Source organism: Perissodus microlepis, chromosome 3 (genome assembly GCF_051167445.1).
Source record: "Perissodus microlepis isolate ML-2025 ecotype Zambia chromosome 3, ASM5116744v1, whole genome shotgun sequence".
Classification (NCBI taxonomy): domain Eukaryota; kingdom Metazoa; phylum Chordata; class Actinopteri; order Cichliformes; family Cichlidae; genus Perissodus; species Perissodus microlepis.
This window is the reverse complement of record NC_140463.1, coordinates 33,651,645-33,675,879: the sequence shown is the minus strand read 5'-3', so window position 1 is coordinate 33,675,879 and position 24,235 is coordinate 33,651,645. Positions and strand designations below refer to the sequence as shown.

Sequence of the window (24,235 nt, the reverse complement as noted above, 5' to 3'; positions counted from 1 at the left end):
CAAAACACGTACAAAAGACAACAGAAGTGCTCCAGGATGCTAGGCGCAGTGTTGAGCTTTTGTTACCTAGTGGCTACACAAGCTAGCAAGTACTAACGACCGGACTTGGTGTGTGGTAATAACAGGTAAATGAACTTTTTTTTTAAATTATTTGAATATATATGAGTGCCTGTGTATAAATACACAAACAATACACACATGCTTTCAATTGTGTAATTTAAGTGATCTAGTAGCTCTGCTTTGGAAGTTCAGTTCATGCTAGAAATGTGTTTTGGAGTTTGTACATGTTTTGTCTCTAGGGGCCACCGCATATATTTATATATAAACATATATAAATAAAACCACTTTTTTGTTTTTACGTTAGTAATTCCTTTTGTGCATAATTTTATATTATTGTTAATAATAAATAAATTAAAGCTACAAAACAAACTGAAGAGCCGGTTCGGAGCCGAAAGAGCCGGCTCTTTTTAGTGAGCTGAACCGAAAGAGCCGGATCTCTAAAAAGGGCCGGAAATCCCATCACTATAACCCACCTTCACAGTGGATTGGATCTTGCTGTCAGTAACCACTCTACTTCCCGTCGCTGGTCTGCTTTCTATTCTCGGCGCTATTCACCTGCCTGCCTCCCTGCCCAACACCTCACAGTGAGTGTACACGAACTGGCTTAGCCTCACTCGGACCTTTAATCCCCTCCAAGCTTCGCCTTCAACCCAGACAATAATTCAGAGACCCTGTACCTTGTGTGCCTACTCCGGAAAATACCAAATAACGCGCCCAGCCGGATAAAGAGACTATTTCCTTTGGACTTTGCTGCTGCACACGCAGTGTGACTGTTTACTTGTTTAACAATTATTGTGGAGACAGTCCTAGCCAAGTCTTGTTTACTTTCACAGCATCCCTAGTAACAGTTTTGTCTACTAGCCCTTGCCTATCACAGTGTGTTTGTAGCTACAGATTCTTAGTATCGTAATCTGAAACTTTACGTTAGTAGATAACTAATATTCAGAGGTCTATGTTTTCCCTCTCGCCCTTAGTTCACGTATAGCATTTTTGTTTCATTTACCTCTTTCATGGTGTGCCATTTTTGAGTACTAAATAAATTGTTCGTTTGCACTATACCTCCGAGCCTCCGTGTTGTGTCTGCATTTGAGTCCACTTACCTGTGTCTGGCCGCCCAGTCGTGACAGTATGTTCCTGTGGTGGATTTTTGTGTGATATGTGTAACTATATACACTATAGATCTATGTGCACTGAACATATATATTTTAACTTTCATGTAGAGTCTTAAGCGCAAGACATTTTGCTTCACCGAGGTTTACTAAGGTGGTACAGTAACAGGGCAGTTGATGCTGTTGAGAGTTCGCCTGAATAACTCACTCTCCAGCTCCGGTAACTAACCTTCCCTAATACACACTCAACGTCTTTCATGCAGCACAACCAAAACAGTAACATTGTAACAGAGATCCTGAACACATCAATAAAATATCATACGATATACACACACACACACACACACTTTGAACCCACACTGAAGTGTTTTTATATATGAGAAAGCATGTAACCTATGTAGTTATAAGATTATATGTTATAAGATTTAATAATTAGGACCCCTGACCCCTGCAGCTGTGTTTGGATGGGTGGGAAAGTTACCCAGCAGCAGGGGGCGGAGATACTGGTCCTTATATATTAGGGGACCAGAGGACACCCCCAGCTCTTTTTCCCCTCTGCTGTTTCTCTCTGTCCATCTCTGTGTTGCTCTGCTGTCTGTGCTTAAGGCTGCACACCCCGGGGTTTTGCTTTGCTTGCTTTCTGCTATGTAATTCTCTTGCTAAATGTCTGTATGTATTTTTCCTGCTGTTCATATGATTCAGTGTATTAAACTCTGTTCCAAGAATTCTACTCTTTTACAGAGCATCTTTTTGAGTGTCTTGATTTTAATTGGATCTAAAAGGGTTGGATCTCCACATCGTTGGTGGGAGAAGGTTATCATGATGGCTTCAAAATTTGCGACCACAATTGGCGACGTACGAAGGGACAAGGAATTAAGGTGATTGCTGGGAGCCTTGGGGAATGCCAAAGCCTTGCACACGAGAGAACACCAAGCGGCCGCTATAATAAGGTAAGCAGAGTTTTTTTTTTCCTGCTCAATGTTGGTGTTGTCTGAGTGCAGAAGGGGGGTTCCCACCTTGGCTCCAAGTAGATTTCACCTAACCTTGAAAAGGACTTTAATCAAATGGTCGCTGTTATTCTAAGTGATAAAGTGTTACACTGTAAGAAATACTGTTAGTTGCAGATGCTGAAGGAGTGGAGTTTAATGCTGCATCATATGTGTGTGTGTTATTGCTGTAACTTGTGTGACCCGCGGGGGGAGTGTGAGTGAGCGCTGTGTGTGTGTGTGTGTGTGTGTGTATTTGGGGTTTGTGTCGGTGAAAGGCTGCTCTGCCCTGTGCTGGAGTATGACTCCAGGGCTGTGTTGGGGGAGTTTGTGTTTATTTTTCCGCTATTCTTTAGTGTTGAGGAAGTGTATCTGAAGAATAGGCGTAAGTTGCGCAGAAGTAAAAAAGTTGAAGTGATGAAAAGTGATGAAAAGTGAAATATATGTCGGCACCCTCAAGGTGGTTACCGCTGGAAACCTAGTTATCCATTTAGGTTGATAAGTTGACACAGGCTAACTAGGTTAACCATTTAATTGGTTAACCTAGTTAACCCAAGTGAATTGCTAGGTAGTCAGGTCTGCTCGGGCTTTGGGGGATTTTTGGAGATAAGAACTCAGCACGTAACGCGGGGGCTTGGGGCTCGCAGTGGGATTCTGAGGGCCTTCGAGTCCACCGGTCTGGACACGCTTGGTAAATTGCGCGCTTCGCTATATGAAAGGCGACACCTTCGGCCAAAGTGTAAATATGTAAATAGCTGTTACTAACCCTTAAGTATAATCACTGCTGTAAATATTGCTAAGTAGTAGTCTAGAGTACAACCATGTATTGCTGTAAATATTGCTTAAAATAACTCTTGCTGTAAATAAGAGTTAGAGGAATACGCGTAAGGGGTGGGTTTTGATAAATAAATAAGGAAAAGGGAAGTTAGTAGGTAGATGAATAAAAAGTTGTAGAGGGACTGATTTGAGAGACTAAAAAAAAACCTCAGTTCACTCTGCTGCAGAGCACCGTGTCTGCAGGCAGTTTGTGAATCATCCCTAAGATATGTGGACGAGTGAGCGGAGCATCAGAGCAGTGAAAAGAGAAGTTGGCAAAAATTAAGAATTGCTGAATATAAAGAGGAAAACAGACACTGCTGCTGAAATATAATGTTGTTGTTTAAGGAATTTAAACAGAAAGATCTGCGGAAATAATATTTGTTAAGCAACAATACGACGTAAGGCAGAAAATTTGTGGGTAAATTTGAGTAAAAGAAAATATTAATTACCAAAATAGGGATAATGAGTAAATAGGGATTGCAGGCACTTTTTTGGATTATAGCTTAATAAAAGTATGACCAAAAATTAAATAAATTGGAAATAGAGCTGCTTGACTAAAGTTTTAAAAAAAAGGATAACCTAACCTAGGGCTAGATTGTAACATATCCAAACTAATAACAGTAAGAATGAGAACTATAAAATAATTCTAATAATAAAACTGGGATAAAACCCAGGCCTAAAATAATTATAGGGAAAGTAAATAAATCACACAAACAAATAATAAATGAAATAGGGAGGTTTGTGCTGTGTTTGGAGAAATATAGAAGGTAGTGGTGATGATCTAAGAACATCTGAACATCTTAGTACGGAACAAGAGATAGAGACCAAATAAATAAGAACATGTTTGGGCTACAGTGAAGATGAGAGAGTCAAAACAGCATCCATAACTCGATCTCAGTAAAATGCAGGAGTTGTAGAAGATTCTAATAAATGTCTCAGAGTTTGCATGTGAAATGTATATTGAGGGTTTGTTATCACTCACCAAAGAGGAGTGCGAGAGAAGTAAATAATGAAGTTTTGCCTTTGTTAGAAAGTTCTGCAGAGGGCTCATGAACTCACCCAAAAGCACACAGAGAGGGCAAGAGGCACCTGAGTAATATGATGTGAAATGAATGATTGTTGGAAATAAATTGTGTGAAGTTTAGAGGAGTTCAGAATAAATAGGCTGACATGTGGGGTGAAGTGGTCATGAGGACAAATATGACCAAATTAACAATAAGAGACACCTGCTAGAGATCTGTTTACAATGCTGCCGTCACAAATAAGTAGTTGGGAAGAGAAAAGAAGGTAGACAGGATTTAAATGCAACTAACTGATGTATTAAACCCAGAGCATAATAGCTAAAATCACTGGATGGATAATAGTGAAGTGAAATAGAAGAGTTTTGTTGGAAATGGTGGTTTAATAAGTCAGAGATTGTGACTTAACAATTGAAAGTAAAGTTTAGTGCCTGTTGAGTGTGGCAGAGGGAGACAGTAGCAGAAAAAAAAAGGAAAAGTGTTGTACTGAGAGAGCTCACATCAGCTGAGCCGCTGCTGCAGGAGGCGGCCTGTAAACAGCGTCACAGGGTGTAGCTGGCTCAAGTTGCTCTGACTGAGGTGTGTGGGGTGGGCCCCGACATCCTGCCAAGAGTGTCCTTGACCAGTGCACAGGCTTTCAAATGATCTAAGCCAAATGCAAGTGTGTGAGAAGAAGAGTAAAAGACTGACCTGCATGTCTCGAAGAGGTTATTGTTATGGTGAGCTTGTGCGAAGCTCAGAGGAGTCACCTGAGACAGGAAGCAAAATTGTTTGCTTAAAAAAAGAAAAAAATATGTAACTTGTTTGTAAAGTTTAGGGCCCACATCAGTGAAGATGCTTAAACAAGTGATCAAATGCTGAGTACTATGAACAAAAAAAATGTAACAAGAATAGTGCCCATTAGAGTGAGGAACAGGAAGAAAGAAGCTCTAAATTTGAGAATAAAATATTAGAAGAAACACCTGGGAGGAAAATGATAAGGCCAGTAAACGGGTTCTCAGGTAAATTAAAATAAATATAACAAACTATTAAAATAAGAACAGGGAAGTAAGACAGAACTGAATGAGAGAGGGGCAACAGTAGAGAAGTAGTGGAAAGAATTGAGAATAATATAATTCAGTGAGTAAACAAAAAGCCTAAATACAATGACAACTGATTAGAGTGTAATGGTAACAATAACAAAACGGTAATTAGAAAAATGTAATAAAAATGCCATTAAGTGTAATAGTAAAGTAAGAGTAAGAGTAGGTATGAATGCAAAGTGACTACACCTGAGCACTTTAGAAAAAAGTTTAAATCTAAAGAAAAAGAATATTTGCTTGGGAAAAGAAACAATAGAAATAAAAGTTGTGGGATGCATGGCTGGTTAACCTGCAGCTGTGGATCATTAGAAATGCTGATCAAGAAAGAAAAGCATGGTTAGATATTGTATGGGGGAGGGATTATTAAAGGGATCTTTGGTATCTAAAACACTTGCCTTGATGCTGGTCAGACTGTGTGTAATCCTTCTTCTATAGCTATAAGAGAAATAATATTTAGAAGAGTGTCAGAGGTGCGTGACATAAGAGGGCCTTAACCCTTTAAGGCCTAGAGTGTCAGGCTTGAATCAGGAAGTATTTAAGTTTTAAGAGTCCCAAAACATCAGAGTGATTTTTAACATCCAAGAAAGTAAATAATAACTTGCAAAATGCTGTCTTTAGCAAATGCAATATGGTAACTCTTACATATGCCAAATTGCTATTAATATTAATTTGTCAAGTTTAATAGATATTGTGGCAAATTTGGGGGCAATTATTTCAGGAATTAGGGTTTTGAATAACAGGGTTAATCCCACAGCTGCATCTTGTCACTTACAGGAAAGTTGAGCAGAAAAACATAAAACTGTAGTATATGATAATAAAGCCCCTATAATTCTTGTTTTAGTTTTACAAGGAAAATAAAAGCAAATATAGATAAATCTGTGCTGCCAGTAGGAAACAGAAAGCTCCCTGAATAAGCAGTGTGCATCATGCAGGGGGAAATACACAGGAGCAGGGTTTGGAGGGGATGACAGAGCCTTTGTTCCAGCAAAAGCTGGTAATTAGAAAGAAAACACATTGATCTATAATGCAATAAGGAGAAATCAAAATTTGAGCCTTTGTATTAAAAAACAAAAAAACAAAAAACAAAAATCCATGACAAAAGTGATTATGGCTTAGAAGAGGAGAAGTAAACATGAGAAAGTCTGAGATGTAGGAAGTTAGATAAAGGAGCTGAAGAGTGATTAGACAGGTGGGACAAAGAAAGCTGTGAGTCAGAGGAAAGGAAGCTAAATAGGAGAATTCAAAGAACAGGAGTAAGATAACGAAGAGTAACATGAGGTCGAGCTCACAGGCAAAAGAAAAAAGTGGAGCAAATGAAAACAGTTACTAGCTAACTGATGTATGCACATACTCGAAACAACGACTCTCCTGCTATGGAAAAAAAAAAAAAAAAAACTCCTTACAGATGAAGGAGCTCACCAACTGAAGGGGAGAAACACAGATCACCAGTGAAAGACGGCAGGCCATGAGTCTGTGGAGAAGAGCAACACTGGCACTGTGAAGGCCCACATCACTGATGAGGCCTGCACAAAGGTGGAGAGGAGGAGTCAGCTGGATGACGACATCCAATGGCTGGCACGTGTGAAAACCCAGGAACTCCAGATTGGATCTTCCAAGTGAACTGACAATCGGTGGCCTCTAAGAGCCAACATTGTCTGCATCTGGGATGTTCTCTGTGTGAATGTTCCTGGAGAACTCCAAGAGGAATGTGGGCAGTACCATAACAACAAGAAATTTACTTCCAAGAGAAATCTTCAGTACATGGACTGTGACTGATACCAGAGTACCTAACTATCCATGATATCTGCAGTGAACAACGTGAAGCAGCTGCATCAGTAATGCTCCCAGCAAACTAATACGTTTAAAGCCCTGGGCTCCACCCCTTGTGTTACTCTCCCAGTAGGAAAAGAACACAAATAATAAGAACTAGTCCACATGAAAGCATTAGATAGGAGATTATTAAAATATATTCATTACTAACACTCTTACATTAGAATATTATTGAAGTTTAGGAAAGTTTAATACATAAAGGGTGCAGACATGACTGTCAGTGACACAAGAACATATACACACAGAGCATTAGAACTCCAGTAGGGCATGGGACAGATAAGTAAATTTAGAGAAGTTATTAATCCAGGAATGACACCTTATGAGCATTGCATTATTGAAGGGATGAAACTAACACATGAGGCTTTACTAAAAGCTGGGGTACTGATGAAACTCAGGATCCCTGGTAACACAAAATGAGAAATTGAAACATCTGCTGTTTCTGACCCTGGTACACTGCTCTTGGGTATCCTCCTGACATGTATGTAACTGTGTGGGTGCAAATGTGTACATATGTGTAAATCTGTATGCAGATATGACAAATAATCTCTATTTTATCTTTTTCAGTGCAGCTACATATAGACCAGTGGCAGCTACCTCTGTTCCTGTATTGAAGCTAATAGTAAGATGCTAGCTCTAAACGTGCAACACTAAACCATCCATAGTGCGATAATTCAGTGTGTGAGCAATTTGTAGTTCCTTTCAAATGGAAGAAAAATAAAAATGAATGCAGTGTAAAGGAGAAAGCAGAGAAAGATTCTGTCATAATCTTAACTGTATTGGGAAAAGGGGGAAAACATATCGCTTAGCAGAGCTAAATTGCTAACTCTCCCAAAGAATGAACAAAAAACAGAAGAGAAAATCTAAATTATCAGATATTTTGGAGGGAAAGAGGCTAAAGCCTGATTCCCTGTAAAAAATGAGCAAACCTCATATTAGAAAAATGGGGCATAAATTTTCTTTCCTGTGTGTGGCAGGGTCCAGTTGTCTGTGGATTGACATATTTAAATTACTCAAATGCATACTCTAGCAAAAACTGCAGAACTAAATGACTCTATTCTAGTTCTATTCTAGTTACAGTGTGCAAAGGTAGCGTTTGAAGCACTGAGGAGGGACATGCAGTCTGAGCGGGCACTTGGCAACCAAAAGGAAAGAGAAGGACTTTTCATTGGTATGGGGAAAACAGAGAAGATTAAGGTAAGGCAGAGTTGAGTCAGCATGATTAAACCTCTATATATTGTCCTAGTACAATACAAATTTACAAACTGTTGAAGTAGACCTTTTAACCTGCAATTAGAACTGTTTGTTTTTCAGGAGGTCTCAATGTTCATCATGGCCATCCAGGTGTATTGTACACATAATACCAATTACATGTATTATTTTTGGTCCAAAATTTACTATCACTCTAGTTAAGGAAAATGGGGTGTGAAGTAATTGTCTGCCTCAGAGTCCACCACCAAAATGTGTAACAAGATCCAGTTAGGGAATTTCTTATGATTTACTGCCTATAAACAACCCATGCATGAAAATTTGTATGAATAGTCTAATACAGCTGTTTTAGCTTTTCAATGGCGACTGTTCTATAAGAACAAAGGCTGTCAAGCTGTATAGTATTCAACTCAAGGTTGAACAGGCATGAAATTACGATGCCAGTCATCTAAAGGCACTTTATTATCTAAGGATAAACTGCAAAAATAAAACATTACAAAACGATTATTTATCTGACCCACTTTTAGCAAGAAATTTGGAGAAGAGGAATTCCCCTTTTAACAGGAAGAAATGCCCAGTAGAACTGGGCACAGGGGGGAGTGGTCATCTGCTGTGACCAGCTGGGGTGAGGAGAAAGAGACAGGACTGAAAATATGCTGTGTAGGAGAGCCAGAGATTGATAATAACTAATAATAACCCCAAAGAGAGACCTAAAAACTGGAGGCCCAGCTTCCCATTCTACTTTTAAATATTCTAGTAAGCTTAAAGTTTGAGAGCAAAGTGGGGAGATACAGTACTATAGGAGCAGGATGGTAATTAAAAAAAAAACAGATTTAACAAGGAGCCTATGAAGAGAAGTCAATAGGAGAAATATACTCTGTCATTCTAGTCCCTTTCAGTATTCATGTGCAACATTTTGATGTAGTTTTACCACATCCTGATAATAACAAATTACAGTGGGCCAGCCTAGAAGTAATAAATGTATGAACTTGTCTTCCAGCATCACTCTGGGACAGGACTTTAGAGATATTGCAGAAATTGAAGAAAGCAGTCCTTAAAAAGCACATATTAGCGCATATTGGGATAAAAAAAAAATGACTCCAAGAAATCTCAGTGTTAATGGAGACCAAGGTAATGCCATTCAGAGCATTCCTTTAGGTTGACTGACAGGTGTGTGTTGCCTGGCTTCATGGATGGATGAGAGAGAGGGTGTCATCAGCACGGCAGAGGCATGTTGTGTCTTTTGTGGTGTTACCTGAAGGAGGCACGTGTTATGTAAACAGAAATAAATCCTGGGGTGAAACCTTGTGAAGCTCAATGGTTGGTCTTGTGTATGTGGGAGGATTCTTCGAATAATATGTTGTGGTCAACAGTATAGAACATAGAGATCAATCCACTGTCAGAGGCCTTAAGAAGATCATTTTTTAACTTTCATCGAAGCTGTTTCTATACTGTGATGTGCTCTGAAACCTGACTGAAATTCTTTAAATAAGGCACTCCTTTGTGGCTATTTTACAGCTGCTCTTGTGGGTATTTTAGAGATTGGCCTATAATTGGCTAGGACAGCTAGGTCAAGTGACGATTTTTGAGTGATGGTTTAGCTACTGCCAACATGAAGAACTGTGTGGTCAATGTGGCATTGTCTAACTTAGCTTTGAAAATTCCGATTCTGCGGCTATAGAGGTGTGGGAAGTTTGATCAGCCATATACCCAGCAACGTTAAGTCGAGGGCTAAAAGCGCTAATGAGGAATTGTGAATTGGCAGCCGGTAACAGAGTTAATGTTTATTCAAATTCAGCATATAAATGTGACATGTGCCCAAATAGTGTTTAAGAACAAAGAGGGTCTTAGAGAAGCCGACAGATCCCCAATAGTGTACTGTATGAAGAGGCAGTAGCCCAGCTAGTAGTCGCCCTAAAGCTCCCTGGTGCTGTGGCTGTGATTAAATGTCTTGATCACCAGAAAACAGACATATTAATACCTAAATGAAACAACCTTGTAGAGCTTTACTATGCACTTCCTAAATTGATAGCTGGGTAAAGATAAATAAAGCTTCCTCTTTATAACAGCATTTGGGACAAACATTTCAAAGTGCTTCACAAAATAAAGCAATGAATTGGAATTTGCTAAGTAATAGGTCAACTGGGTACAAATATTAACTCTAGTACTAAGGTGCATGCAGTCGTGAACTAACAAGACTAAAACAACTAACATTGCATGGCATACTCACAAAGGTCCATAGATAAGTCCTCATAAAGGGCCTGTAGAGGTAACTGTGAACACAACTAATGCAGTCTGCAAAGCTATTGTTCTGCAGGTGGAGATGGCATCTGGATAACAGACGGAGATGCAGAGGTCCTGGAGCAGGTGCTGGCAATCTGATTGCGAGTGTGAGGGGACAACGGAGTGAAACAGGCTGCTCCAGACAACTGAACTATGACCCATCCAGTAGCCGTTGAATCTGCTGCAGAGCCTACAGCCCAAGTGGAGCCATACAGTGCCCAAACCAGCTTCCGAATGATGGATGTGCAAGATCAACTACTACCCATCGCCGACCCTGACTTTAATCAAGAGTAGGACCAAGACATCTCGAGTATTCTTAGAAGCTATGCAAGATCCAGCAGTCAAGAAGTACCAAGAGAGACTTTTCTCGGACTCATAAATTGGTTGAAATACGGGACTGAAAAGGGGAGACAAGTTGAGTAAAGTTTGAATCTGACTGCCGAGAAATGTCAACCTTGAAGTTATCAGAGGACATTTCAAAGCCCACACTGAGAAGTCTGTTCAGGAAAAAAGCTGCACCTGACCAAGATGAAATCCAGAATTGGGAATTAATTGTTTAATTGTATTATTTTAATGTCACATATGGTGTTGTGTAATCCATGTATGTATTATGTGTCTCTGCTGATGTGTTTTATGCCTTACTTTCATTTTCCTGTTATTAGGCTGGTTTTAAGTTTCTTGAGTATTCTGTTAAGGATACTGTGTAGTATGATTTGCAAATGAAGAGGAATCACTTTGTCTTAAATTAATTCACTATGAATGGATGGAATGTTGAAAAAATGTTATGTTGATGACTGAGGTTTCTGGTGGAAGGAAGGGCCTATTCAATTGAGCAACAACTTTGTGGGATCTTTATACAAATTCTTATATTCTATTTAGAGCTTGCTTTTAAGTATGCAAAAAAACAGCTCACGCATTAGTTTTCATGATTTTAGTAGCGGGTAGCGGGTCTTGTTGCGAGCACACACAGTGCAAGCGCCTACATACTCTCTAACATCCCTGTCAAGTGTATCCCACCAAAAATGTCTCTTAAGCAACGTGGTCATCCTACCTTGCCCCGGATGGCAGGCGAACTTTGCCGTGTGGGCCCAGTCCAGAACCTTCGCTTGAGCGGTTCGGGGTACAATACACCGGTCAGCTGGACCTGTACCTGGATCTGGTTCTGTCAGGAGCACACAATCAATGACGTCCTGAATCTCCCAAGTGACAGCACCAATACTGCAGCTAGGAGGGAGGATCGAAGGAGGCTCAGGTGGGTCAGGGTCAGGTAGCAGCCAAGGTCTTGGCCAAAGGCCAGTCAGGACTCTGACTACCCCTTGCTCTGGCTTATTACAATAGGTCATGACACGGTCAAACATCACACATTAATCCTAATTATTAAATCTTATACAGCAAGTGGCACAATCTTATAACATAATCTTATAACTACATAGGTTACATGCTTTCTCATAAATAAAAACACTTCAGTGTGGGTTCAAAGTATATGTGTGTGTGTGTGATATTATATCGTATGATATTTTATTGTGATGTGTTCAGGATCTCTGTTACAATGTTACTGTTTTGGTTGTGCTGCATGAAAGACGTTGAGTGTGTATTAGGGAAGGTTAGTTACCGGAGCTGGAGAGTGAGTTATTCAGGCGAACTCTCAACAGCATCAACTGCCCTGTTACTGTACCACCTTAGTAAACCTCGGTGAAGCAAAATGTCTTGCGCTTAAGACTCTACATGAAAGTTTAAATATATATGTTCAGTGCACATAGATATATAGTGTATATAGTTACACATATCACACAAAAATCCACCACATTCCCCCCTGTGGTACCTAGAGGTACCACCTAAAAAGACTAAAAATTTAGTAACTGACTGACTCCAAAATGAAGGAAATAATCAAGCCTGGTTGAAATGAAGGCATTAATTAATTTCTCAAAGTCAGAAAGGACGGGAAAACACAAAATGAACAATCCACGTTCATCTGAGCCAACTAATGATGGCTAATGATACTGAACAACAGCGAAACACTGTAAAAGACCAGTGGACAGATGTTAATGTTGTTACTGGGAATAATAGAAGACCAGTTACTCAGACTGTTTCTTACAAAGTAAGAAAAATCTGTTAATGAAGAACAGAAACTTTGAATCCACTTAGAGCCTTGAGACAACTGCTGTTGTGAATTGGCCCTATAGAATTTAACTGAATTACACAGACTACTATTACCACAAAGCCTGTTTTAAATATATTGCAAGACAATCACATTAATTTACATGTGAATTGTGTTTCATTTATTTAATGGTGAACTGACGTGATTCATTCTGGGGTCAAACTTTTAGAGCAGGGGTAGGCTTACCAGGCCTCGAGTGGCGGTGTCCTGCAGGTTTTAGATGTGTCCTTGATCCAACACAGCTGATTCAAATGGCTAAATTACCTCCTCAACATGTCTTGAAGTTCTCCAGAGGCCTGGAAATGAACTAATGATTTGATTCAGGTGTGTTGACACAGGGTGATATCTAAAACCTGCAGGACACCGGCACTTGAGGCCTGGAGTTGCCTACCCCTGTTTTAGAGGATGTCATCCCCCAATTATAATGTCATGCATACATTGCCCCAAAATGAACATTATTGCAAGCATTCTTGTTACAAACAAACTTTTTCACCTTCATAAACCTGAATTTAAAGGTGTAGTTATTGCAGTGTTACTTTGAAAAGCAACCTTATAGTGCGATTAGAGTAAAATACACCAGTTTTAAGGTGGACCCAGTAATTATCCCGCCTGATGCAGAGGCTCGATCACGTTGATCAGAACTTTCCTAAGTTAGCTGAACTATTTGTAATAAAGCAGATAAAAGGAGAAACATGCTTAACATTGTTTCAGTCTCTTAACCACATGGAGGTGTAACTGTTTTATGTTGTGTGTGACTCCACTTGCCATAATAACCACAATGTATTTATCTATTACTCTGTGGAAGAACAATGGCACTCCCTCTCAGAGGCAGTGGATAAATGCACTGAGAGATGTGCATCAGGTGGGTTGTAGAGCACAGCACTGTGTACGATTATTGGATATGAACATCTGTGTGGCCACTGTGATCACTGTGAATTATTTAACTGTTAATAAGAAGCATTTACGTGGATTGTTGAAGCTGGGAGTGTTAAAACAGTGACATAATAGCACTGAACACTGGCTAGGGTAGCTCTGGAGCTTCTCTGCTACAATAATGTGCTGTTCTGCACATAATCTGTTCTTATCCAGACATTAATAGGTGCCACTAAAAGACAAACAAACCTTCATCCATTATTTACAGCACCGCACAGAGTTGAGGAGTGTAGCTGAGCTTGTTACAATCCACTAAACTATCAAGCAATTAAAGAAGCATTATTCAGTGTAGGCATAAAAATCCTTCTGCCACTCCACATACCTGGACAAGAAACACATGTTGATGCTTTAATGTTAATGTCCTCGTCTCTCAGTCTAAGTAAAAGTGAAACAGAATTTACAACCCAAAAAGTTCATGACAATTATCAATTTGAATATGGCTGCTGCTGCTGGCCTTTGACAAATAATGTCCATTTGACTTGCTCTCATCTGGATCTTGAGCTGTTCTGTAAATGTTAAAGCTTGATGAAGAAACTTTATCAACTATGACAATAAAGTACGTCAGCTTTTTGTCTAGAAACGACATGGCAGCAGACCAGTGCCTCACAGAGCTAAAATTAGCTTATTAACTCTGATGTTGGCTAATGTTGTTTAACCTACTTGGAGAGCAGATACACATAACAGATGCTTTGAGTCACATTATTGTTCCCCACACTGAGCAGAGGTTGTCCTCTGTTCAGTAGAGTTCTTTGCACACATCTGCAGCTGTCATTTGTAAAAGCACATGGTGTCTGGCTTTCTTCAGGCTGTACCATGCTGGTCTTTTTCATTATGATCAATGTTCATGTTGGTGAGAGATGCACTTACTGACATTCAAACGTCTATGTGTCTGTGGTCTGTTTCCTTGTTGTTAAGGATCAGCGTCACCCTGCCAGGTTCCACCATCATACACAATTATTTCATTTGCATATATTATAATACTGTGAAAAGTTATGTGAGTGGACAGTGTGATCTCACAATGTCTTTCTCACTATCCTATCAAAGTTCACAATTAGTGAATATGACTAGTTTATATCTGAACAATGGTTAAACTCTGTTTTGCAGAAGAGGACAATTAATCTCACACATGATGTATGAAATTAAAGGATTTTATTGGCCTGAAAAAGTCATAGCCTCTCATTACACAGCCAAAATGTTTTCATCATATCCACAGACGACTTGCGTGCTGATCACAGTCGAGGTGGCGGGCTACTTGTTTTCCCTGATCTTCAGCTCACGATGCATCTGGCCCCAAACACACGGGTAACAAAAGCACACTTTACAGCAGTCATCAGTGAACGAGCCCTGCAGGATGGAGAAGAAGAAGCAGATAGACAGAGGATGAAGCAGCAGGAGTTACTGTTGTTACCCCTCAGACATAAAAGTTTAGTGGGGTGTTGTCATCCCCTCATCTGGCAGCTGTGTCCCTGTGTAGAGTTGGGTAACCAAATATCTGAGAGTTTGTCAAAACAAGCAGCCGCAGCTTTTTTTTCCCACGATGAGGGCAAGAGATTTCAGATTTGAAGAACTTTACACTTCCTCTTTCTCAACTCAAGCTACTCCTTTATAACTTCCACGGATTGCAAAATACCACAAGTTTTATCCAGGTCACTTTTACGATGGCACTACATGAGGTTACTTATAAACAAATAATGAGGACACAGAGACATCTGGGAGCTATTGAAGAGGTGAGGGTGAGTGAGAAGGATCTGCACAAAGCACAATTTGTGTGCATTTTATATGAATCTCATTAAATTTACATTTAGATTTTACGTCAGTTAATTTTACAACCACATCACAAAGACACACATTCAACTCGCAGAAACCTCCAGGGCTTAAAAATGAAGCCAGTGCAGAAGTTATAAAAGTGCACTTCCTCTAGTGTCCACATCTATCTTTTAAGTGTAGTTTGTAACAGTGTCCCCCATCTCTAATCCAGCCTTACTTCGATGTTGTGGCGCTCTCTGATGGATCCACGGAGTAAGCAGGACACCACACCACAAACGTCCAGGAGTGGCAGTGCACAGCACCATCCATGTTTATTGGCTGCATCACACTGCATGCAGGGAAAACAGCAAAGGCCACAGCAACCTTTGAGAAGAAACAGGTACAGAGTTATTTTACAGACAGACAGACAGACACCTCAGCACATGAATCATCACATCTCACAACGTATTGCGACATTTCCACTCCAATTACGAAAACTTGGTTTTCTGGTGAAAAATGTAAAATAATGAAAAACTCCATAATGCTACTAAATGATCATTACTATCATGTAGTCTCAGATAGGTCATTTATTCTTGATTTTTTACTGACTTCAAACACTCGGTTAGCTTATTGCAAACAAAGTCTGAGGAAATCGCTCATGCACAAATCACTGCTGTTTGTAGGGTTTCCTGGGTTTACTTACAGCTCTCCATATCAGAGCAGCAATCACAGAGGTCGGTGCTCCATTGGCCAGAGTTTTCAACGGTCCTGACGACTGTCACCACCTGGGTGGGCTGCTTGTGGACAGCCGTGCCTGTAGGAAACACCATGCTGAAAGAAACACAGACACCGATTGAAACGCTGTAGTGGTTATCTGGTTAGAGAAATTCAACATGAAAAAGGTAAAAGACTGGTTTTGATACATGTTATAACAGGATGATTCCTGTTTCATATAAATGACAACAAATACCTTGGGCCAGCTGTACAAATAATTTATGTACGGCCCAGACAAAAGAGCTGACATTGTTTTTATGCACAGATTTATTATCTCTGACTTCCTCAGAAAAATGTTACCATGTATTACATTCATGATTTTACAAAGATTTCTGATTCTCTTAAGCTGTTCATCAGTGTAAAATGTTTTTCTTACCTTCTTTTGTCTTCTCTGGTTCTCTGAGCTTTCAGAACAAGAGAAAAAGTTTGGAAACACCAGCATTTAAGCACAGACCAATAACAGGAAGGGGAGGTGCCGAGAGTACGCACACACACGGATTACTCAAGGGCTGAGCCTGATGGGAAGTCCACACCAATCACTGTAATGACGCACAGTAACTGTTTAGGAATTCACTGAGCCCCTGCTTCAGTGCTGTGAAAGGAAAACACACTGCTTAACTGAAGAGCAGCAACAAGACTTATTCTATGAATCCATCAGTACTTCTGCTGTCAGTCCAAACACACTTGACACCAGAAGTGGGAAGTAACAAAGTACAAATACTTCATTACTGTACTTCAGGTATCTGTACTGTACTTGAGTAGCGTTTTTTTAGTGATTACTTTTTACTACAAATATCTGTACTTTCTACACCTTACATTTTGTAAAAATGTTACTTTTGCTTTAACGCAGTTCTGTCACTGTGAGCCTCCAAACATCAAACTAATTTGAGCCTAAACAGAAACATATGACAGGCTTTTTTATAAATCACCAGAGGATGTTGCATAACAAGAGATGACTGTGCCAAAGTCTGGGTTAAAAGTGGGACTGTGTTTTTTTGTGTGTGTTTTTTGGGGGGCGGTTGCAATAAAGCACAAGGTTCACTTAGCTGTGCACACAAAATAGAAACTTCCTCCAAAGGGATACTTTTTACTTTCTTACTCTGAGTACATTTCAGAGCTTGTACTTTTTTACTTTTACTTGAGTAAAGAAGTTGAATCAGTTGCTCAAGTTTTACTGGAGTATTTTTTTAACAGTATTATTTGTACTTGAGTGCAGAAAGTCTGTACTTTAGCCAAACATTTGGTCACCAGCAGGTAAGAGTACTTACACTGACATTTGAAAGCCAAATGGACTGGTACCTATATATTGCTTTTCTACTCTGAGCACTTAGTGTTTCTTTACTACATAAACACATCCAAACACTGCTTTTTACTGTTCCATAGCACCTTGTCCCACATTCACACTCAGACTCCGATGGACCCACCTAGGGCCACCTGAGGTTTAGTAAGTGCACCGATGATACTTCAACGTGTAATACGACTGCTAATAATAATAATCATAATAATAGCAACATGTAGATTGGAGAAGAACCAACCCTGCATATTAATGCATTCTTATGGACTGAATACTACACCATCAACCAAAAAATGTAAATGTCCAAGAGATGAAGTAGTATTTTATAAACTGGTCACTACCTCAGGTTTTTCTCTTGACATTTCAGGAGTCAAATTCTTCTGGGAAAGGAAACAAGATGACTTAGCTCAAATGTATTTTTATCTGTATTTTTACCACAATTTATTTCACTTATTTACTGTTATGGCTGGAGGGATGTCTGCTTTTTTAAATGAAGCTGCTGGATATTTACACGAAGATGAGGAAATTTGTGTTTGGTTGATTATTTCTTTGCCGTAAAAATGCTTCCTGGGAATAAATCTTGCTGTTATAAATATTGCTGTTAGTTCCCCTTAAACAGTGTCACATTTGTAAGGATATTTATTGAAGATGATTAAAGTCTGAAGAAACAAGACAGTTGTTGTCAGTTTAATTAAATTAACAAGATGCCATTTTTAGCTGCTAACGAGCTAGCTTGGGTCTTTAGTTGATTTCACAGGCAGTGTCGTGCTGTCAAAGCTGGTTTTTTATGTTTTTGGCCCAGACAGTAAAGTACATAACTAGGGTATGTCCTGCATGGGTTGCACGGGTATCACAATGAATTAGAAGGTGAGACCAAAACTCAATAAAACTAACGAAATCTCGGGTAGTTGCAATCTGTTACACGGTGTAACCGTGTAAGTATAAACTCAGAATAGGTCACCATGTTCGATTTTTACTGACAGCTCCAGGAATGAGTACACACAGCGCACACATCTGGTGTAAAGCTAGTGACACGTGAGGAACAAGTCATCACATTTGTAGATTTTACATGTAAGTGATTAAAGAAGAAGCTCAACACAACAGTTAGCTTCTATTCTCAGGTATGGAAGGAAAAGGCAGCTGATGTCTTGGCAGAAGATAACAGTATCTGAAGTATTGTCAGGTTCTTTATGAGAGAAGACAACATAAACTCAAAGTACACGTTTCTTAAAATTAATTAGACAGTTAAAGGTTCAAGTAACTAACAGCACCGTGTGTCTTACTTCATTTAGCAAACCTAAACAACAAAGAGCACAACACCCAGCTAGTAAACACTTCTACACTGTAAAATGTAATATTGTGTTTAATTAAAAATATTAAATAGGCTGAACTCAGTTTTTTATCAATTTGTTATTAGAACTTGATTTAAATAAGTTACCAGTACATTTTATGCAAAAACGCTGATAAACTCAATTTATTTGACTTGTCTTAACTTAGAAAAACTAAGTAAGATGGAAGTTTTTCTTCTCAGTGCGGAAGGATGAAAGATGTGTTTTGAAAATGCCACGTCACTACCGTCCTCCTCCCTAGCACGGATCAGTCCGCATGTTCATGGTGCCAGCATTTTTTATGGAATATGTTGAGCAAACCTAGAAAAGCGTCAGCTCAAGAGATTATTGTTGTCATTGCTGTGGATCTTTACCTGATACACTGACTTGGTGAGTAAATGTTTACTCTTATTCAAACTGATTTTGTGGCTTCTCTTAGTTTAGCACCAGGTTTATAATCGTGCTAGCTAGTTAGTGTTAGCCTAGCGTTGCTGCTGCGGCTGGGCTCATGTTACTTAAAAATTAACACCACAGCCTTAAAAACCTTAAAAAATATGTCTGTGAAATTTTCTGTTGATTGTTTGAAATAAAAAAGTGAGATAAGAGCCCAGACAAAATTCTTCGGAGGGGGGGTTGAAAACAATAAGCCAGGAGTTAGCTGTGCTCGCGGACTCTTATCAAGCCTTGACCTCCCCGGTCAGCTATCGCGCTGGTAGATAACAGCTCTCCGAAAACGTGGAAGCTCTTTTGCAAATATGTGATATTTTGATAAATTAAGTAGATATTTGAGCATTACACAGCTACATTCTCCGCTGAAAATATCTTAAAAGGTTATTTTGTGACCCAGAAAGGGTAATCTGGGGAAAAGGAGGATCGCATATGTCGGCCATGGTTGTCGGAGCCTGTGCGTACTTCTAAGCGCGGCAATGGCGGAGGAGCGCGGCTAAAAAAGCTTATTACTTTTTCTGGGTCACAAAATCAACTTTTAAGATATTTTCAGGCGAGAATGTAGCTGTCGAAGCTTCAAATATCTGCTCGATTTATCAAGACATCACATATTTGCAAAAATGCCCCGACGTTTTCCGAGACGTATGGGCTCAAAATGTGGTCATAAATATTTTGTACTTGTAAAAAAGATTTGTGTGTGTGCGTAAAAAAGATTTGTGTGTGTAAAAAGAATTTGTGTGTGTGTAAAAAAAAAAGATTTGTATGTGTAAAAAAGATTTGTGTGTGCGCAAAAAAGATTTGTGTGTGGACTTAGCCCAAAAAAACCCCTGCAAGTTACAAGTACGAATTTTGACCCTATTTTTCTTCCTTTCATCTGATTGGTCAATGTCACGTCAATCACAAATGTAACAATCCAATCAGAGAACAGATGGGTTTGGCTGTCGGAGGGGCGCTTTTTTTGAACTGCAGGTCTTTGAAGGGAATAAATGCCCTTTTACATGCCAACCCAGCGTTTTCCTTCATCACCACGAAGGAAAACAGTCTGTGGTCGTCTGAGTTTGGTGATTTTTGTGTCACAGGTCTACGTGTTTAATATAGGGACTTCCACAGCCTTTTCAACAGCGCTGCGGACCGCGGGGTGGGGGCGGGCAGTGTTTTGGAAATGACAGTCTTCATTACAAAGCTTTCTTCGTTATGAATTAGCATACATGTTTTTATTGAACATTTGAAGAACCAGCAAAAAAAACAGCAACTCTTGTAGAGGACATAAAGTCAGAGATAGAAAAGACAAGGAGCAGGTGCATCTAGTACAGGTAGAGCTGCTGCAAAAACCCACAGAGCCCAGCAGCCAGCGCAACAAATTCTGGATCCTTTGCTTTTAGTTAGCCGTTAGCATTAGCAGCACATCCTGGGTCCGATGTGAAAGGACTTTTATGCTGCGCACTGTGACTCACAGCAATGGTCCCGGGTCAGCCCTGACTTTGTGTTAAACTAATCCTAAAGTAATAATGGTATTTCTAACCACTGATATACCACAACTTTATCCTTTCAACAGCTGCTGAAAGTTAGGGGACCTAGCTGCTATCGGATATTTATATAGAGATCCTCCAGCTTCAAACTGTATCACCCTTCAAGGACCTGCAGTTCAAAAAAGCGCCCCTCCGACAGCCAAACCCATCTGTTCTCTGATTGGATTGTTACATTTGTGATTGACATGACATTGACCAATCAGATGAAAGGAAGAAAAATAGGGTCAAAATTCATACTTGTAACTTGCAGGGGTTTTTTTGGGCTAAGTCCACACACAAATCTTTTTTACACACACACAAATTCTTTTTTACACACACACAAATTCTTTTTACACACACACAAATCTTTTTTACACACACACAAATCTTTTTTACGCACACACAAATCTTTTTTACAAGTACAAAATATTTATGACCACATTTTGAGCCCATAGAGACGTCCATTTTTTTCATGCTTTGTGGCACCTTGAACATCTGTGGCATCTATTAATGTCAAATCTAGCTTTTATTTAACAACATAAGCAAACTCTATGTTACAATGATTGCACAGCCATTAAGGATCAAATCGGTTTCTGAAAAATGTTCTGTTTTTTCTCCCTCTGCTTGCTTCTTACTGTCTTTGAGGCTCGGGACCAGCACTCCTGCCGTTGGACAGAAAGACATCAACTCAGTGGTAAGTATTTTGGTTTTCCAATATATTAGCAACTGTCAGTGACATTTATATTAATCAGGCTGAACTTTAATCATACTTTAGATCAGCCTGTTTTACTTATTGTTTTATTTGTTTTTTGGTTTGGGGAAGTTGTTTCTGTACTGATCTTTTCCTGTCTTCTGTTATTAGACTTGAGATATGACTGCACTATGCTGTTGCTGGTGACTCCAGTTAATTCTACAAGACATGCTGTGTAAGTAAACAAACAACAACAGCATTTCTTGAAAGATCACATCCCCCAAACTTAGTTTAGAGGGTCTACACTGTATATAGTGAAGTCTGCAAGTTTTCTAACAGCAAAATTAGTTTTGTTCCCAAATCATTTTGCACATCATTAGAATGAAAGTTATTGGCCATGTTTGCATAGCCCTTTTTAAAATGATGCTTTCATGACATTATTGTGTGTTGGGTGGTGGTCAGGGCTATCCAGACTGACAATTGGGACATTGAATATCACCTCTCCGGTGGGGAGGGAGCCTGAGATTGTCCAAATTGGAGTCTGTTTTATACCAAATGCAGAAAAAAATGTTTTAAGAAAGCAATTAAGTTCATGTTCCAAAAAATATGATTGTTTGCTTGCAGGACACCAGGAGAGATGAGTCCTCCGTCACAGATGGTGTGGTCAGTGAAGGTGGTCGCCTGCAGGTTCAAGCTCATTGCATCTCCAACCCACATCCACTGCCACTGTACTTAAGGGAAGTTAAAGACTTTGTTCTGCACCTACATTTGGATCACCTCGATCCATGACAGTCATTCAGGCAGTAATGCCTGGACTGGAAACAAGCCATCCTTAAAATATTACAACATTCCAGCTCATGTGTTGGAATGAAAAACAAATGTGTTGTTTAAATTAGAGACTGCATTTGTGACAGAACAACAAATATTTTATTTTGATTATATAAGTGATGTAAGTACACAACAAACTTGTGGTAGGCCTAAACTTATTTTCAGAATAACTAAATCTGAGACTTTGTTTCATTGTAAGATTATAACAGTGATGGCAATATAATTGTTTGTTGTTCAGCAGAACAGTGTCCAGTATGTTGGCTGTTATACTTTGTTGTGTTTGAAAATAAAAGTTGGTCTGATTTTAACATCCTTACAAAAAGTGTTGTTAATAATTTTTAATCATATTCAGGTTACCACAAATTGTTTTTTCATTTAGTTGAACTTGAAATGTTTGTCAGTAAGTAAACAATTAGCACTGTACAGTCAGAAATATCAAGTTATTCTTAATACTGCAGACTTGCAATATTAGTCATCTTAAGTAAGCTTTACTTAGTTTTTTTGAGGCAACGAGTTTCCTTAATTTTTTTGAGTTCTGGGAACTAACAAGGCTGTACAGTGTACTCAAAATGAGTAAGTTGCCCTAACTTGGTCATCTTACGTAAACTTGATCCAATTTTTTTGAGTTCTGGGAACAAATGAGCTTGTACAGAGCACTCAAAATAAACAAGTTGTCCTAATTTAGTCATTTTTAGCTAAGCTTTACTCAGTTTTTTTTGAGGCAACGAGTTTCCTCAATTTTTTTGAGTTCTGGGAACTAATTAGATTTTACAGTGTATTATGCATTATAATAGAACTGCACTTGGTTTATCTTTCGCCCTGTATGGCACAAACTTCTCTCTGTAATAAGAAGACCACTCTTCCCACTTCACCATGGCAACTGTCTCCTGTCCTCCGGTCAGGCCTTTATAGATCAAGAGAGATGTAAAAATGTAGAGGGAGAACTCCCAAACACCAGAATTTATATAATTGTTTTCGTCTAATTTTGAGCGAATTAAAACTAACGTAAATCATATCATTAAAGGTTAACTGCGATGAAAGCACATGTGTCAGTGAAGACCTCTCTGTCTGCTGCTTCTACCATGGCATCATAAATGGTTCATTTATCAGAGAAGACCATTTTGTTTTTGCTTCTCTTAAAAAAAAAAAAGTAAATGCATGTACCGGCTCACTCCTGGTGGCCGATTGGCGGGGCTGGGCGCCTGTGGCCCGGCTGGGCTCCTTCCGGGGGGTGGGATGCCCTCAGGCCTCTGGCCTCTGGGCCTGAAGCTCGGTCCTCTCTGGCACAGCTGGCTGCCGGCAGAGCCCGCGGGCACGCCACTGCAACCCCCTCTGGCCTCTGCTCCGTAGCTGCGGGGTGACCTCTCGTTTGGGGCTCTACTCAGCTCTTCCCAGGAGGGTGGCACGGTCCCCCCCCCCTTTGGTGGTCCTCCTCGGGTCCTTGTACTCTGGGGCCTCTGGATATCTGGGACCTGGATCTCCTCCATACCTGCTTCATACCCTGGTGGACGGGGCTATGGCTCCCCACACTCCCTAGCAGATTGTTACATGGAGAAACCTTTGGAATACAAGCATGCTGATCCACACAGGTATGCACACAGGTGTACACACGGGTGTTCACAGACGCGGACTACACCTTTCTTGGCTGCTGCCTCAAAGCACATTGTGCGCTGTCTATCTTGCGTGCTGCACAATATCGTTTATTATTTAGTATCTACTGTTATCTACTGCTAGCTAGTTTATTGTGATGGTGCTGTTTTTATTATGTTGCTCTTTGTTGTTTGCTTTCTCTTCTGTTTTTTTTCTCCATACAGGTGATCCAGGCGTTTTGTTTGTTTGTTTGTTTGTTTTTTCCTTTCTTCCCCCCCTTTCTCACCGTCTCTTCTCCCCTTTGGTTTTCTTTCTCTCCCTCTCTTTCTTTCATTCTTTCTCCCTGTCCTATCCCCCAGTAATGTCTGTCCCGTTTGTAGCAACCGAAAATAAAATAAATACATAATTATAATAAAGGTCAATCAAATGGACCAATATGGCAAGGCCATGATGATCCACTTGGTAAAATAAATCCGCTTGGCATCTTTCTTGGCCTTAAGACAACAATTCTGATGGCTAAAGATCCAAACGGGACACAAAAAAA

The 24,235-nt window shown here is 39.7% G+C and overlaps 1 long non-coding RNA gene and 1 pseudogene across 2 annotated transcripts; one reads left to right on the top strand and one right to left on the bottom strand.

The window, feature by feature from the left end:
* Positions 1–14,619: 14,619 nt before the first annotated feature.
* LOC146391256 (cornifelin homolog B-like) lies at positions 14,620–16,490 on the bottom strand (annotated as a pseudogene). Its single transcript, XR_014799909.1, has 4 exons — positions 16,382–16,490; positions 15,935–16,062; positions 15,470–15,615; positions 14,620–14,829 (listed from the first exon to the last, which is right to left on the bottom strand). The product of XR_014799909.1 is annotated as a cornifelin homolog B-like (transcript).
* A 4,517-nt stretch (positions 16,491–21,007) lies between these two features.
* On the top strand, positions 21,008–22,734 carry LOC146391255 (uncharacterized). Its single transcript, XR_014799914.1, has 3 exons — positions 21,008–21,276; positions 21,445–21,508; positions 21,898–22,734. It is a non-coding gene; the product is annotated as an uncharacterized LOC146391255 (long non-coding RNA).
* The last annotated feature ends 1,501 nt before the right edge of the window (positions 22,735–24,235 follow it).